This window comes from Pipistrellus kuhlii, unplaced genomic scaffold (assembly GCF_014108245.1).
Source record: "Pipistrellus kuhlii isolate mPipKuh1 unplaced genomic scaffold, mPipKuh1.p scaffold_m20_p_11, whole genome shotgun sequence".
In the NCBI taxonomy this organism is placed as follows: Eukaryota; Metazoa; Chordata; class Mammalia; order Chiroptera; family Vespertilionidae; genus Pipistrellus; species Pipistrellus kuhlii.
In genome coordinates this window covers 36,284,339-36,289,793 of record NW_023425416.1, presented here as the reverse complement: position 1 = coordinate 36,289,793, position 5,455 = coordinate 36,284,339, and the positions used below count along the sequence as shown (strand labels likewise).

The 5,455-nt window shown below is 45.6% G+C and overlaps 1 pseudogene; it reads left to right on the top strand.

Moving 5' to 3' along the window:
• The first annotated feature begins 1,068 nt into the window (after positions 1 to 1,068).
• On the top strand, positions 1,069 to 1,451 carry LOC118715405 (annotated as a pseudogene).
• Positions 1,452 to 5,455: the final 4,004 nt, after the last annotated feature.

Sequence of the window (5,455 nt, the reverse complement as noted above, 5' to 3'; positions counted from 1 at the left end):
AGGTGGAGGCCTCCGTCAGCCGCCTGGCCAGCCTACATTTGTGGACCTGCCACACCTACCTCTCTCTGGGCTTCTATTTCGACCTTGACTATGTGGCTCTGGAGGGCGTGGGCCTCGATTTGGCAGCGAAGAAGCTGAGGGCTTAGAGCGTCTCTTAAAGATGCAAAACCAGCACGGTGGCCACATGCTCTTCCAAGACATGCTGAAGCCTCCCAGGATAAGCCAGGCAAAACTCAGGGCACCCCGTAAGCCGCCCTGGCCTTGGAGAGGAACCTGAGCCAGGCCCTTTGGAGCTGCAGGCCCTCATCTCTGTGACCTCCTGAAGAACCACTTCCAGGGGGAGCATGTGAAACTCATCAGAAAGATGGGCCACACCTGGCTCACCTCCACAAGCTGGCCGGGCCCCCCTGGCTGGGCTGGGTGAGAGTCTCTTCAAAAAGTTTACTCTCAAGCACGACCAGGAGCCTGTGAAGCCCAGAGGCCTTTGAGGAGCCCCTCTGCATCCCCCTGGTGTCTGTCTCTTGCCAGACAATATTTAAACATGGAAAATGAATTATAGAGAAATAGAAGACAAAAATAATCCTAACAACTTCCACCATAAATTTAGCGCTGACTCTGTGCCAGGCATCATCCCAGGAGCCTGACTTTCATTCATTCTGATCCTGAAGACAAGGTGCGAAGGTCACCATTGTTATCCCCTTATTGCAAACGAGTAAACCAAGGCTCAAGGAAGCCGGGCGAAGCTCTTAGGATCACAAAGCTAGTAAACGGCAGGACCAGCATTGGAACCCAGGCTTGTTCATTCCAAAGTCCACACATGAGCCACTATATTTTAGAGCCCAGAGTAAAATGGTATTGCAGGTGGAAATGCTTTGAGTGCTTAGGAATGGATGGACTCAGTGCTGCGCAGATTCTTGGGGGAAATTTCAAGAGGCCAAAAGGCACTTCTTCACCTCTGAATGCTGCCTGTCAAAAACTCACTAAGCCTGTCCCGGCTGGTGTGGCTCAGTAGGTTGATCATGGTCTTTTACACTAAGAGGTCACTGGTTCAAGACCTCTTCTGAGGATGGTGACTTCAGTTTAGGTATTCACCATGGTCCAGCGTTTGATATACCGTTAGAGGCTGTCCTATAATACAGCCTCTAACAAAACTAGATTGTCCCGAACCCCTGGTAATAGAATTGCTTACCTTTATACCAAGAAGGTTGGGAAAGCACCCAAATCTGCATGTGGTGTGTGCCCACGCCGACTCTTGGAGTTTGTGCTGTGAAACCTAAAATTCTAATGAGATCGTCTAAAATGAAAAAGCACGTCAGCAGGGCCTATGGTGGATCCACATGTGCTGAATGTGTCCGTGACAGGATCAAGAAGCAGAAAGTCGTTGTGAAAGTGTTGAAGGCACAAGCACAGAGTCAGAAAGCTAAATAAATGTTAAAATGAAGCTTTTTTGACGAATAAAAACAAAAGTCTTATTCTTTTATTTAAAAAATAAAGAGGTCAGCCGAAACCGGTTTGGCTCAGTGGTAGAGCGTCGGTCTGCGGACTGAAAGGTCCCAGGTTCGATTCCGGTCAAGGGCATGTACCTTGGTTGCGGGCACATCCCCAGTAGGGGAGGGGGGGTTCAAGAGGCAGCTGGTTGATGTTTCTCTCTCATCGACGTTTCTGGCTCTCTATCTCTCTCCTTTCCTCTCTGTAAAATATCAATAAAATATTTTTTAATTAAAATAAATAAAATAAAATAAAGAGGTCACTGGTTCAATTCCTGCACAGGGCACATGTCTGGGTTGCAGGTTTGATCCCCAGTAAGGCACATGCAGGAGACAGCCAATCAATGTTTCTCTCTCTCATAGATGTTTCTTTCTTTCTCTCCCTTCCTCTCTCTCTAAAAATCATTTTTTTAAACGTTAAATCTACTGGAGATTCCATCATGATGGTCAATATTAAAGTAATAGGTCCAAACTAAAGTCTTACACAAAGGAACATTAATGCTAAGCCCTCCACCAATAAAAAAAAAAAAAATAAAGCTTTGCTCTAAGGACAAAAGACTTTGCAAATATTTTCCATCAGTCCCCACAGGTATCTTATTTGGTTGTAAAAATGTGTTTCAGTCAAAGTTTAAAGCAACAAAAATCAGCTTCCTAAGTATCAACTGTCCAAACAATACTCGGTTTACATTTTCTTGATTCATAATATATCATTCGATCCACCAGTTAACTTCTAGGAAATAAAAGTCAACAAAATAATTACTATAAAAACAACATTACAAATTCTAACCACACAGAAATGAACTCGCTCAGGGTTCAAAATGTGTTTTTTTTCCTATCCCTTATCTAACTCAAGTTGAAATCAATTTCCTCTTCTTTTCTTTGCTTCCCTCTTTTGTTCACTCGTCGTCCTCTCTCCTAAAATCCTAATTTCCTTCTGCGTATACTTCATCAGCTCTTGAGAATATCATTCATTCTGGCTTGAAATAACAAGTCAGGAATACCGTCTGTGGCCGTTTACTGCAGATGGACCAAATAAGGCAATAACGACACCTGGATCGGGCACTTCATCTCACCGAGGCTCAGTGCCTGGGACAAAGCAGGCACCGATGAATGACTGCAAGATTGACCTTTGCACCCACTAGTATGGGCAAGTGTCTTATTCGTTTGGTTCCTGGCAGATATGGACTTGAGTCCTGGGTGGCACGGGAGAGGTAGAGGCTGTGGATGATGGCATGTTGGGATTGAGAAAGGAGATAACCTAAATATCCTAAATATCCCCCACTCCTGGAAACAGAGCATGCCCTAGCTATGTGTATCAGTGTGTCAGGGGGTGGGAAGGAGAGGAAGGAATAGTTGGAGAAGTTAGAGAAGTGGGAAAGGATTACTGTTTTGAATAAAGTGAGGAACCTAAGGTACTTATGATTTGTTGATATTTATGATTTTTTAAAGAAATATTTATTTATTTTTTAACATATGTTATTGATTTTTTACAGAGAGGAAGGAAGAGGAATAGAGAGCTAGAAACATCGATGAGAGAGAAACATCTATCAGCTGCCTTCTGCACACCCTCTACCGGGGATGTGCCTGCAACCAAGGTACATGCCCTTGACTGAATCGAATCTGGGACCTTTCAGTCCGCAGGCCGACGCTCTATCCACTGAGCCAACCCAGTTTTGGCGATATTTATGATTTTGATGATACTAGATGGTGATGAGCAGTACCTGCCATGGTAAGCAACTGGAAACCGTGTCCATTCACCCTCTCCCTGAACCCACCCTGCAGTTCCCACATGTTAATATACCCAGGTCACATCCCAGGAAGACAGACTTGTCACCAGGCGGCACTGGGTTCTCCCTCCCTTGGCTAAAGGCCTACGAGGAGGTGCCTGCATCACAAGCAAGGATTGGGATCGCATCGGAATCCGGAGGAGCAGGCACCAGAGATGGAGTGGATGAGATTCATGCCAGCTCATCAGGGAGCAAAGTGCAAGGAAAGCCAGAGCGACACCAGGCTACCTTCTTTCAACAGCAACAACCAAAGCTGGCTCACGGAGCAGGCAGCTCCAGGCAGGACTGACAGCTGCAACTGAGACCGAATCCCCAGGGCTCCTCAAGGACCTGCAGGGAGAGAGCCTCGTATGGGTCAGGCTCCCAGCAAGAAACTGGTAGCACCTCAACTGGGAAACTGGAGGTGAGTTTAATGAAGGCACTATTTATAAAGATGGATGTCCTTCAAGGGGAAGGTTAAGTCTACCTTCACCACCCCTATAGGGGCAAGGAAAGAAGGGAGTTATCAGAATCCAGAGAGGACAGAAAAAAGTTCCCTGAGCTGACTCTCACCACCCTGCAAATCCCCGATGCCTCCTGCCGGCTGAACCTAACCAACGCCCCAAGTCCTTCAAGTCCATGCAGGTCGGCCTCGCAGGGAGGGCTGGGAGAAGAATGAAGAGTTGGTCTAAGCCAGTGGTCAGCAAACTCATTAGTCAACAGAGCCAAATATCAACAGTACAACGATGGAAATTTCTTTTGAGAGCCAAATATTTGAAACTTAAACTCCTTCTAACGCCACTTCTTCAAAACAGACTCGCCCAGGTCGTGGTGTTTTGTGGAAGAGCCACACTCAAGGGGCCAAAGAGCCACATGTGGCTCGCGAGCCGCAGTTTGCCGACCAAGCTGACAGGAGCTGACCAAGGATACTCCTCCCAGGAAGGGCTAAGAGGTGCTCTAAGCCATTTCACTTGCAAAATCATCTTTATCTCCTGGCAAAAACTTGGATCAAAATCTACAGGAGAAACCAGCTACCTCCAGTTTTCAGAGAACAGAGCTGAGTCTTGGGGAGGAAAAGTAACAGTAAGAAACTAATAAAAAGTAATGAACAAACATGAGATTCAATTCTTGACAACAGAGCCCACTCTTTGGGCCACTCTGATATACTGTCTCCAACAGTTATATTTTTAAAAGCGGAATTCTCAGACTGCAGAGGGACTTGGATGTAACCCATTCTATCTCAACTGGCTCAAAACCTTGTTTTCTAAAACGATGACATATGGACATTCTCCCATAAAACCCTCCCTGAGAGGATTATACAGTCTTCCATGAGGACAAGCAGTGCGGAAAGTGGTCTATGTTTGGAAATAGTCAACCCAAAATAAGAAATAAAGGAGCGTTTGAAAGGGTAGCGTCGCTTGTCTCCGACTGGGCAGAGCTTCAGTTTTCAGAAATGCATGAAGATTAAAATGAGGCGTCAGAAGAAGCCAGCATTACTGATTGTATGAAAGCTTCGAAAGCAAGGCTGATTAGGCAAAATTCCATGCTGCAGACTTTAGATTCAGTGAGCAGTGGGCAAAAGGCGGAAAAGGGGGCGGGGGGGGGGGGAGGTCTTGTCTTTCCGTAGCAACTTTTTTTAAAAGGAATGCATTCAGTTCCTCCTTGACACCTAGGAAAAAGCCAAGTTCTGAGCTCCTGCTCTGCTCGTTAGATTAACAGCAGTTCATTCTCTTCTCAAGAGTTTCCCTGTTCTCAAAACTCAATAAAGGCTAATGAATGCCTGATTCCCTTTCACGCTCATAGCAAGTATCTCCATGAACATTTCCATACACATATATTTCAAGGCAAGTTTGGGCCTTTTATAATTCCACAGAAGGGAGGACCCTAAGTAGAAAGGTATTCAGGCACCACAGCCTGACAAAGAAGCACCTCAGCCTGGCCGGTGTAGCTCAGTGATTCAGCGTGGACCCATGAAGCAAGAATTCACGGTTCCATTCCCAGGCAGGGCACATGCCCGGGATTGTGGGCTCCATCCCCAGTAGGATCAATGATTCTCCCTCATCCATGTTTCTGTCTCTCTATCCCTCTCCTTTCCCCTCTCTTGAAAAAAAGCAATAAAAACCTATTTTAACTTTTTAATATAGATTGATTGATTTCAGAGAAGAAATTATTTGGTGACATTACCTTTCTTCAAAATCACAT